Source organism: Schistocerca americana, chromosome 6 (genome assembly GCF_021461395.2).
Source record: "Schistocerca americana isolate TAMUIC-IGC-003095 chromosome 6, iqSchAmer2.1, whole genome shotgun sequence".
In the NCBI taxonomy this organism is placed as follows: domain Eukaryota; kingdom Metazoa; phylum Arthropoda; class Insecta; order Orthoptera; family Acrididae; genus Schistocerca; species Schistocerca americana.
The window spans coordinates 546,937,525-546,950,548 of record NC_060124.1 but is presented as its reverse complement, the minus strand read 5'-3'; positions in this window follow the sequence as shown (position 1 = coordinate 546,950,548).

Sequence of the window (13,024 nt, the reverse complement as noted above, 5' to 3'; positions counted from 1 at the left end):
CATCATACTCAAGTTTTAGAATGACGACTATTGTGAACTGTTGAGTGACTAGCACATCCCACTTCGCTCCAGTGATCAACAAATCCATCCATCCATCAGTGACATTCATTGCCGCCGGTATTTTGTATCTGATCACGATCCAGAAGAGCAGTATGCTAACCACATGCTCCTCCATACAGTGACGTCTATCGGCTGATGATGACGAGGCGGTAGATCGTCACCTTTGGAACTTCAGAGGAGTGATTGGACGGAGTTAGTTAGTTAGTTAGCTGGTATTTTATATAATCGTCACAATCATCACTCGGGCAGAGATGCCTATCCAAGACGTGTTATTTACAATGACTTGTCACATGGGATGTTTATAGCGAACCAAATATTCATTTACAGTAAATCGTGACAGTTTGCAATATCTGCTGTTCATGTTATGTACAATCAGTTAGCTCACAGACTTTACTGCTTTGTGTGCTATGTCACTGCAATATAACGTGGCTCACCTTTACAGTACCCCGAACAGCGACCAAGTTGTTCTCCAGTCGCAGACCCTCGTCTTCCTCCCCTCCCAAACACCGGGAGAAAAACTTCTTCATGCGGCGGAACATTGCTGTAACGATAACAAGCAGCACATTAGACATGACCAGACCGTGTCTACGAGAAAGTTTTGCAGCAATGTCTCACAACTCGATCGCAAGAAAAACCTGGGGCCGTGACGACATGTCTGTAACCTTAGCTTTCGTAAAAAGGCAGCTGCTTGTATCAAAAACGACATGTACAGTCTATATAATTGATTGAGCTTATACATTTGTTGCTAGTCGAGAATTAGTTATTTTAATTCTGTGTTAGTAATTCGTAGTAGATGAATCAAAATAATAAGTTATTCAAAAGTCGAGCAATAGCGTGTCATAAGTGGTACATTTACTCTGAAGACAATAAATTTGTTTTGATAGCAACTATCTGAAGGCTTCACTACTAGACTGAACTTAATTCACAAGTCATTACTATACTACATTAGTTTCAGATATACACCTTGTTCGGTTATTACAACTTGAGATTTTGTCAGCTATTACAGCATGATATGCGAAATATCTTCTCCTGGGGCAGGAACAAGAATTTGTTTTTTATGTGTGTTGGTGGTGGGATGATGTTACTAATTAATAAACTACGCTACAATCTGATGGCAATACCTTCCGCGGAATATGACGAGAATACGATTTTTACGGCTATCCTTATTACCGAGTCAGTATATTCTCTCAGGGCTGCACTGTCCCTTCTTTGTGTCAGTCATCGAGAACCCTACATCTAAATTACACTTCATTGCCATGTGAGCTAAACAGTAAAGTGTACGACGTAATAACTATATCTGTGATTGAAATTTACCCACCGGTTTCTACATGAAGAATACTTAAAAATAGCTTATAAACAGCTAATAGGTTTAACATTTGACAGTGCTCCAAGATATTAACTGTACTTCCTCAAGTGACAGGAAAAGATAATATTTTTGCTACAAATCCATGTCGACTCAGTATGACACTACACAGCCGGAACCTGTTTACGACTTTTCTTTTTCACCGATGGCAGAAGATAAAAGCATGAACCAACGATAGGACATACCGTATGTTTGTGTAATCGAAAAGGAGAGAGATCGATGACACCATTCTCATTGTGAAACTAAGCTATAAATTTGAGAATATATCATTCCAGCACTTGAACGTTGACAAAAACTCAGTGAGGATATCTGTCTCTATAAGTCAAGCATCCTCGGAAGTTTCTGAAGTTGCCTTACATATTGAAACAATGTACTGGAATGTAAATCGAAGAGTGTTTTCACATGCAGTCCCATTGCTAGTAACATTTTTGCGAAGTCACATCACACTATTTCGTAATGCTACAGTATTCTGATACTTCTCCACTACATACATAGTCATCTAAAAGCTTATTCGATGTTCTAATTCTAGATGTATACTGAAAATAAGTAGGTGACAGCTAAAGTAATGGCTCTTGCCTCTCGGCGACTACAATCTATATACCTCGCTTCTGAAGCAGGGCGTTCGCTTCATTCAAAGCATCTAAAGCTCCCCAAGAACTTGTTCTCGAAATACAAAATCCAACACAATAGCTACTGAAACAAAATTAAAAGTTCTTTTACTCAAAAACTCAAGGAACGAATTCGTTTCGATACTTCAGCTACTCCAGAGAATGCTGAAGTAATTGCTATGCAATGCTCCACCACAGTTAAGCTGATTTTTGTTAGCAAGCCCTGTGGTCAACATTAGGCAGGAACCTCGATAACTGCAGAGCACAACGTTGTACTGGAACGTCGATATCAATGATTAAACAAGCACTGCAATGAAAATTTTCAGTAATTTGAATCTATGTAAGACGAAATAATCATGTTTTACGATTGAAAAATATACAGCGGAGTCTAAATGTTGAAAACATCCGTACAGTTAATAAACTCCCAAGTGATCTAACAGTTAACAATACTTCGAGATAGTGCTTTAATGTCCATAAGCAACAGGAAAGTAATACTCTCATGTTAAGGTGCCAAGTCAACTCAGTATAAATCTACACAGTTTTAACCATTTTCCAACGTGTGTTCTTCTTCGCAGACGGAAGATAATTCTAGCAGTATAACCCCACAATGGTCAGACTATTACGGTCGAAAACAAAAATAAAAAATATTTTGTAGCGGAGGCGTTGTGCAGCTTTAATGAATGTTAACAACTGTATTGTGCAATGGACAGCTACAACGGTACGGTTCATTGGAGACCATAGGGTGGTGGGGTTTCGGGTTCCGCTGGATAGGTCAGGAGTCCACTACACACAGCAGGCGGCTACGCGGGTAACAGGGGTTGTGTGGCGTGGACTGGGCAGTTTTTTAGGTTAGATGGACCCGGGCAAGTACAGAAAGGGCAACAGCCTCAAAGGGTGCGGGGCAAAGTCAGGACATGCGGGGATCAAGCAGCAATCAGTATTGCAATTGTAAACTGTCTAAATTGTCGAAGTTGCGGTGGTAAATTACCGGAACTTCAAGCGCTGATAGAAAGCACCGAAGATGGAATCGTTATAGGTACGGAAAGCTGGCTGAAGCCAGAGATAAATTCTGCCGAAATTTTTACAAAGGCACAGATGGTGTTTAGAAAGGATAGATTGCATGCAACCGGTGGTGGCTTGTTTGTCGCTGTTAGTAGTAGTTTATCCTGTAATGAAGTGGAAGTGGATAGTTCCTGTGAATTATTATTGGTGGAGGCTACACTTAACAACCGAGATAAGTTAATAATTGGCTCCTTTTACCGACCTCCCGACTCAGCAGCATTAGTGGCAGAACAACTGAGGGAAAATCTGGAATACATTTCATATAAATTTTCTAAGCATGTTATAGTCTTAGGTGGAGATTTCAATTGATCAGATGTAGACTGGGACACTCAGATGTTTAGGATGGGTGGTAGGGACAGAGCATCGAGTAACATTATACTGAGTGCACTATCCGAAAATTACCTCGAGCAATTAAACAGAGAACCGACTGGTGGAGATAACATCTTGGACCTATTGATAGCAAAAAGACCCGAACGTTTCGACTCTGTAAGCGCAGAACAGGGAATCAGTGATCATAAGGCCGTTACAGCATCCCTGAATATGGAAGTAAATAGGAATATAAAAAAGGGAGGAAGGTTTATCTGTTTAGCAAGAGTAATAGAAGGCAGATTTCAGACTACCTAACAGATCAAAACGAAAATTTCTGTTCCGACACTGACAATGTTGAGTGTTTATGGAAAAAGTTCAAGGGAATCGTAAAATGCGTTTAAGACAGGTACATGCCGAGTAAAACTGTGAGGGACGGGAAAAACCCACCGTGGTTAAACAAAGATAGGAAGGAAACCACTGCGAAAGCAAAGACAGCTTCACTGCAAGTTTAAACGCAGCCAAAACCTCTCAGACAAACAGAAGCTGAACGATGTCAAAGTTAGCGTAAGGAGGGCTATGTGTGAAGCATTCAGTGAATTCGAAAGTAAAATTCTATGTACCGACTTGACAGAAAATCCTAGGAAGTTCTGGTCTTACGTGGCCCGAATCCAGACACTCTGGGAGAATGAAGGCATTGAAACAGAGGATGACACGCTTAAAGCTGAAATACTAAACACCTTTTTCCAAAGCTGTTTCACAGAGGAAGACCACACTGTAGTTCCTTCACTAAATCCTCGCACAAACGAAAAAATGGCTGACATCGAAATAAGTGTCCAAGGAATAGAAAAGCAACTGGAATCACTCAATAGAGGAAAGTCCACTGGACCTGACGGGATACCAATTCGATTCTACACAGAGTACGCGAAAGAACTTGCCCCCCTTCTAACAGCCGTGTACCGCAAGTCTCTAGAGGAACGGAGGGTTCCAAATGATTGGAAAAGAGCACAGGTAGTCCCAGTCTTCAAGAAGGGTCGTCGAGCAGATCCGCAAAACTATAGACCTATACCTCTGACGTCGATCTGTTGTAGAATTTTAGAACATGTTTTTTGCTCGAGTATCATGTCGTTTTTGGAAACCCAGAATCTACTATGTAGGAATCAACATGGATTCCGGAAACAGTGATCGTGTGAGACCCAACTCGCTTTATTTGTTCATGAGACCCAGAAAATATTAGATACAGGGTCCCAGGTAGATGCTATTTTTCTTGACTTCCGGAAGGCGTTCGATACAGTTCCGCACTGTCGCCTGATAAACAAAGTAAGAGCCTACGGAATATCAGACCAGCTGTGTGGCTGGATTGAAGAGTTTTTAGCAAACAGAACACAACATGTTGTTATCTATGGAGAGACGTCTACGGACGTTAAAGTAACCTCTGGCGTGCCACAGGGGAGTGTTATGGGACCATTGCTTTTCACAATATATATAAATGACCTAGTAGATAGTGTCGGAAGTTCCATGCGGCTTTTCGCGGATGATGCTGTAGTATACAGAGAAGTTGCAGCATTAGAAAATTGTAGCGAAATGCAGGAAGATCTGCAGCGGATAGGCACTTGGTGCAGGGAGTGGCAACTGTCCCTTAACATAGACAAATGTAATGTATTGCGAATACATAGAAAGAAGGTTTCTTTATTGTATGATTATATGATAGCGGAACAATCACTGGTAGCAGTTACTTCTGTAAAATATCTGGGAGTATGCGTGCGGAGCGATTTGAAGTGGAATGATCATATAAAATTAATTGTTGGTAAGGCGGGTACCAGGTTGAGGTTCATTGGGAGAGTGCTTGGAAAATGTGGTCCATCAACAAAGGAGGTGGCTTACAAAACACTCGTTCGACCTAAACTTGAGTATTGCTCATCAGTGTGGGATCCGTGCCAGATCGGTTTGACGGAGGAGATAGAGAAGATCCAAAGAAGAGCGGCGCGTTTCGTCACAGGGTTATTTGGTAACCGTGATAGCGTTACGGAGATGTTTAATAAACTCAAGTGGCAGACTCTGCAGGAGAGGCGCTCTGCATCGCGGTGTAGATTGCTCGCCAGGTTTCGAGAGGGTGCGTTTCTGGATGAGGTATCGAATATGTTGCTTCCCCCTACTTATACCTCCCGAGGAGATCACGAATGTAAAATTAGAGAGATTAGAGCGCGCACGGAGGCTTTCAGACAGTCGTTCTTCCCGTGAACCATACGCGACTAGAACAGGAAAGGGAGGTAATGACAGTGGCACGTAAAGTGCCCTCCGCCACACACCGTTGGGTGGCTTGCGGAGTATAAATGTAGATGTAGATGTAGATCGAATCTGGTCCAGAATCAAACCATAATCGCTTCCGAAAACCGGCTCAGCTATGCTTTCGCGTAAATGCAATAGCAGTTATCAACCGTAGATACCTCTACCATTGGTATTATCTGTAGATACATTACATTGGGAAGAAAGTCTATGTAGTTAAATGGACATAATGGACATGACAAGTTAATATCAATGACGGAACACTGTACCTCCGAAACTGCTATTCCTATTACGCAAGTTAACAGCTGAGATCGTTTTTGGACTTTGTGGCGGTCTGATCCTCGACCGAAATCGATTTTCTCTAATAAAATAAACCGTTGTAGCTGTGATTGCATAATGCAGTTCTTTAAAAGAACATATAAAATGAAAGTAACGGGACTGCTGCAGGAATGAGAGAGTACTGGGCAGAAACAAACAAAAAAGGAAAGGTTAATAAAGCTAAATCAATATAATAAAAAAATCGAATAATATCTTTCACAAATTTCTCTAGAATGAACTCAACGAAAATATAACGAAAACACAAAATTGAAATCCAATAATTCACTTCATCTACACATATGGAATGAAGACAGGGATACCAGTCAGACATCCACATAATAACAACATAATAGAAAAATAACACACACAAATACTTCCAGAATGAACAAAAAGAAAATATACCCTAAACCTATATAGCCCTAACAAAGACAGCAAAACCAGACCCATCCCCACATAACGACATAGTAGATAAATAACGCACTGGAACTATTCCATAATAAACCTAAAAATTATAAACCCCAAAAAAAGAAAAAAACGCACACGAAAACTCCGCATAACAACGACTTAATCGAAAAATAACAAAAAAAAAAAATTCCTCCAGAATAAACAGAACGAAAATAAATTCAAAAATTTGGTATCACAATTCAAACGAACATTAACAGGTCAAAAAGTACCATAGCACAAAAAGAATTATACACCAAAAGCGCGAGTCACTGGTAACAACAATATGAACCTTACAAAACAATCAATTTCATATACGCTACACCGCAGCGATGTTACATTCGAAAAAAAGCAGCCAACTATTAATAAGTTAGAAAGTATAACTGACATTACTATTCGTTCCTCTCACGACCATTTCAGCAATGTACTTAGTTTCACGGCTAACGTCACCGTAGACAATTCTCCCATATTACAAAAAGAGCTAAAGAATTGCAACAATCAACATGATAATAATAATGATTAATCACTTCACTCACAAAAATGTATCTTTTGCTCTTAAGGTACTACCTATCCTCACCCTCGGGAATCATGTGAAATACGGAAAGAAACGGTTAAATATTTGTGAGAAAAAAAGAAACAAAAATCGCTACAAGTTTCTCCATCGATAATATAACCTGTGGTGTCAAGTTACCCCCATCCCCCCTACATACAACACCGTCGTATATCACGAGATATTTTGAATAAACAGCATATTTTACAAACTTTGTAAATTACAGCAGTAACTAACACAAACATAGTTGGTATTTAATAACAGACCAATAACACGCTCTGCAACGTAAAGTAATGACGTCAAGAGGACGTGATGGGTGAAACCAGAACGGATAGAATCTGAAAGAGCACTTGACATGGTTGTCATTGTTAAACTAAGCTGTTAATTTGAGAATACGTAACGAAAGCACATGAACTTAAAAAAAATTAAGTATGGAGGTCTAACTCTGCAAGTAACCACTTGACGTTTGAAACGCCTTAAAAAATTAAAACGAAGTGCTATTTCACGTTATATACTGTTAAGAACTTCATATTCTGTAATCACACTGCACTCCACCAAATGCTTCAATTTTCCAGTACTTCTCCATTAAATACACTGTCATTTATTAGCTTTTACGATATTCTAACTCGAGATGATTGTGTATACAAAATAAATATGCAACGTTAAATCAATGGCTCATACCTAATGCAGGTACGATGCACCTCGCCTATGAAGTTGAGCGTTCGCTTCGCTGAGAGCTTCTAAAGCTCCTCAAGAAATTAAAAATGTTTCGCTAGATGTGCTCGAAACACAAAATGCAACACTGCAACACTTAATTCACAACAGAAGCTTCGTACACTCAATAACTCGCGGAACGAATTCGTATGAATAATTCGAGTACTCCAGAGAATACGGAAGTAATTGCCAGCCAACGGTCCACAACGGTTTAAGCGACATGGCAGTGTTGTTAGCATACACTATGATCAACATTAAGTAGCAACCCCGGTAACTACAAAGCACATCATTATATAGGGACGTCGATATCGATAGTTAAATAAGAACAGCAATTAAATTTTAACGATTTAAATCTATGTAAAATGAAATAACCAAGTTTTGGGATCGAAAGATATCCAGAAGTATCTAAATAGTGAAACCGCCCGAATAGCCTATAGATTCCCAATGGAATTCTTAGTTAGCAGTTGGAGGTGCGTGAAAAAAGTAATGAGACTGACAACACTCCGAGGGATCTGGATGCACTGTGTTGTTCTACTTGTGCAGAACGGTTTTTTATTTAGAGCAATGTTACGCCATCAAGTGTTAAACTTGGGGCACCAGCGAGAGTGATCTTTTCAGAATTGAAACAAGCCTATGGGGAACATTCCTTATCAGTAGTCCAAGTTTCTGTGTGGCACAAATCATTTCTGGAAGGCCGAGAACACGTTGAAGTTGAACCTCGTTCAGGGTAGACCTTCCCCTTGTAAAATCGACGAAAATGTCGAACGTATGCGTTCTCTTGTGACATCAGCCCAGTGTGTAAAAATAAAGATGATGGATGACATGGTTAAACATTTTCAGCAGACATCAAATTTGCATCGAAGTTTTGCACGTGCGATAGATTTAAGCCAAACAGTGCCAAAAAAACTCACAACTGAGCAGGAGGAGAATGGAAGAAACGTGTGCGTTGTCCTCTTGAGACGACTGCCCATGGTCACGAATGGTTCAGTTGTATAATCACAGGTTATGAATCCTGAATTTCAAAGTACGATCCTGAGACCAAGTGGCAGAGTGAGGAGTGGAACACTGTGGAATCTCCTCGACTGAAATGAGCTCGAATCATCAAGTCAAAGGCCGAAGCAAAACTGATTTGCTGTTATGACAGATTTGCATTTTTCCATATAGATTTGTTCATCCAGGACAAACCATCAAACAGCTGTGTTACAACGATGTCCTGGAAAAGCTCAGGAAAGAGGTGAATCGAGTGAGATCAGACACTGCAGATTGGATGCTGCATCATGATAACGCACCATGCCACGGATTTTTTGACTTCAAAAGGCATTCCTGTTGTTCCACAGTCCCCGCTTCCCCTATTCACAGAAACTTAGTAATTGTGACTTGTTTCTTTTTCCAAAATTGGAAAATGTCTAAAAAGGATGTCATTCTGGGACTCTGGAGAACATTTAAGAGCATGTGACCGATATGGCAAAGGCCCTACCAGTTGAAGGCTTTCTACGCCTCAACCGATACCGAGGAACAACGACTTCGCCGGCCTATAGCTGCCGAAGGGGACTACTTCGCAGGGCACATTATTGTTGTTTCAAGGAAATAAAACGTTGGTATATTAGAAATCAGTCTCATGGCTTTTCTCACACGACTCCTACTCCAAAATATTGATTCACATATCTTGAGTAACAGGGGAGAAAAAGTCTTTTGTTATGCTACCAGCTATGCTCGATACGACGCAGTGCACTTGACACGAGTTCAAAAAAAAATTTTCCTTCACACACGGAAAAAAATTCCAGCAGCACTAATCTCCAACATCGCAGGGAGTATGTGTGAGTAATCCACAAGAGAGAAAGATTGCTTACACCGACATCATTGTGGAACTAAGCAATTAATTTGATAATACATGAGGCATGGGCACGAACTTCGCCAAAAACAAAGTACAGAAATCTGCCTCTACAAGTAAACATCCAACCTTTGAAACTACATAAAAAAGTAAAACAATGATCTATTTCACACTGCATACCGTTAATAACGGCATGTTCTGAGATGATACCACACTCCAGCACCCGCATCAATTTCCCAGTACTTCTCCGCTATATACTCAGCCATTAACAAGTTTATACGATATTCTGTATGACAAATAAATAGGTGGTAGTTAAATCAACGGCTCATACCTCTTGCAGCACAACGCAGCTCGCCTCTGAAGCTGGGCGTTCGCTTTTCTGAAAGCTTCTAAAGCTCCTCAAGAACTTTAAAATGTTTCGCTGGATGTGCTCGAAACACAAAATGCAAGACTGCCATACTTAATTCACAACTGAAGCTCCTTACACTCAATAACTCGCAGAACGAATTCGTATGGATACTTCGAGTACTCCAAAGAATACGGATGTAATTGCTACGCAACGGTCCACAACGGTTTACGTGAGATGGCATTGTTGTTTACATACCCAATATCCTCCCCTGGTAGCTGAGTGGTCAGCGCGACGAAAGTCATACCTAAAGACCCGAGTTCGATTCACGAATGTGTCGGGAGATTTTTCTCCGCTCAGGGACTGGGTGTTGCGTTGCCCTTATCATCGTTATTTCATCCCCATGGACACGCAAGTCGCCGAACTGGCGTCAATTCAAAAGACTTGCACCAGGCGAATGGGAGGCCCTAGCCACACGGCATTTCCATTTTATCAGTAAACAGGAATCCCAGTAAAGCAATATCGTTTAGCAACGTGGATATAAATACCACTGAAATAAAATATTATATAAGTCAGTTGTACATTTCATCTACCGAATTATTTTTCACCAGCAGCTAGGAAAGACATGTTTTAACTTTAAACGATTCGGTGGAGCCGGCCGGATTGGCCGAGTGGTTCTAGGCGCTACAGTCTGGAACCGCACGGCCGCTACGTTCGCAGGTTCGAATCCTGCCTCGAGCATGGATGTGTGTGATGTCCTTAGGTTAGTTATGTTTAATTAGTTCTAATTTCTAGGCGACTGATGACCTCATAAGTTAAGTCGCATAGCGCTCAGAGCCATTTTTACATTTCAGCTTTTCGTAGAATAACATCGATGCATAACGACGTCGAATGCTGATGCCCTCGATCCCGCTTGTAGTCATGTGTTGAAATGTTTTTGTCAAGCGTAAAAATTGATTCCTTCAGCGCATGTGACTTCCACCTGACTTCGACGTCCGTTTGTGTGATTCCACTAACGTGTTTCCCAGTGTAGTGATTTCCTATATTGAAACCTGGTTGTCAAGGGAAGGCCGTAATCATTTACTATTGGTTGCCTTTAACAGTTACACACATTTATTATTAAAGAAGTAGTTTCAGACTCAACAATGAATTAAAAAATACCACGCTTTATTAATGAAGGAATAAACGACAGTGTAAATAATAGTGTTTTCAGTGCGTTGCAATTTAGCAAATCCTCATAAAGTACAGTTACTGATAATGTTTAAAAAGAAAAAAAAACAAGCCACTGTGATCACGACTGAAGGCCTTACACGCCAAGAATGACAGTAAATTAAGAATGTTTAAGAACTCACTGCAATTACAACTTACATGTATTGAAATATTAAAAGTAAGAGCCCACAAACACAGTAGAAGGTATCAGACGCCAGGAATGGCAGAAAATAAGGTTTTAAGGCTTACTGCTAAAACAGAAATATCGAATTAATTTTTCAGAGCAAATGACCACAATCATGACTGAAGGCCTTACATGCCATGAACGGCAATTATATAAAAAATTTAGAAACCTACTGTAAAACAGCAAATAAAAGCAAAGGTTAATTAAAAGAAACAAGCAATTGACTACGAAACAGGTGAAATAATATGATGGTAATCTTGTAACACAACCCTTACACTGCTAGATTTATTCCAGAGGCGGCCAGAATTATTAACTAGACATACGTAACGTTTTAATGTAGGCATTACAAGGTATGGTAATAAATAATACAGTAATAAAACACAAGGACCAGTGACAGACGATACTCCAGGAAATGACCTCTGAGAAGGTCCGGCAACAAACACTTCCGCGTGCGATGAGGTAGGCAGCCGAGAGTTGCATTCACTTCACAAGATGGTAACTCAGACTAGTGGCAGTCTAACGGATGACTAATGGTAACCAAATGCAAGAATGGAACAACACGCCAAAGCCGGAACCAGCGGACTGCACTATGTCCCCAGAATACTGTGCTCAGAGCGCCCAGAACGAGAAAGGAAACACTGCCACCAGAGTAGAAACACAAACGGCCTACAATCAAGAAAGATGTCAAAACTACACACCTTACCGGACAACAGCGGCAGGGCGAGGCAACTTACACTGTTGTTACATGCACTAACCCCCAGTGGTCCAACTGAAACATTCATATTTCATTACGTACTACACGAATATGTAATAAAAATGGGGGTTCCTATATAAAAAAACGCAGTTGATATCCGTTTGACCTATGGCAGCGACGTCTAGCGGGCCATCCAGAGCGCCATCTGGTTTCCCCCTTCAAGCTAGACAAGTTTGGTTCTTTGGAGTTTTTTCGTTTGACGCTTATTTCGTAAGATATTTGGCCCGGTCACGATCAATGAATCACCGTGCATATTTTAATTGATGTTTTCCTGGAAAGAATCATTTTAAAAGGCGAACTTCAAAATAAGCTAGGCTGGGTTTGAGAACAGAGGCCCAACATGCTACTTTGAAAGGTACTCTTGCGTTCTGGAACTTTTCCTTGAATTCCCAGGCGGAAGGATACTAGCCGGAAGGTAAGTTGCTCCGTAGACTCTCCGTAATGTCACCAATGCGATGTCGAGGCAGGTTTGGAGGCAGTGGAGGGAGGAAGTCTCCTTGTCACCGAGTCCTGCCTGCTGTTTCGACGTCCTAGGCCACCAACTTCAGGTCAAGCGAGATCAGATCACAGCTGGAGCTTTTCGCAGCAGCTGGCGTCATACTAAATTACCCACGCAGCTGATGCAAATCGTAACTATAGGTACCTGTCGTTAGATAAGATTAGAAAAGTCTACATTTCAACAACATTGGTTTGTAGCATTATGTTACAGTCTGTTAAGCAGAAAATCTCCTGCTCACTCTCCATTGCCGCCATACGCCTACCGTCATATCACTCAGTTATCCTTTCAAAGCGGACGTTCTACAATACAGTACCGTTCAGTGGAGGGTTTCACTCTTATCACAATGCATGCATATTTCACGTTGGAAAGCAACAAGTAATTTTTAACGTTATCAATGTTAGACGATCTGTTTCAGTAACTAATGAAAGTACAAATAATTTTATCATTTCAAATTTGTTCGGTGGTACAGAGGGTAAGTATCAATCTAGGCCAC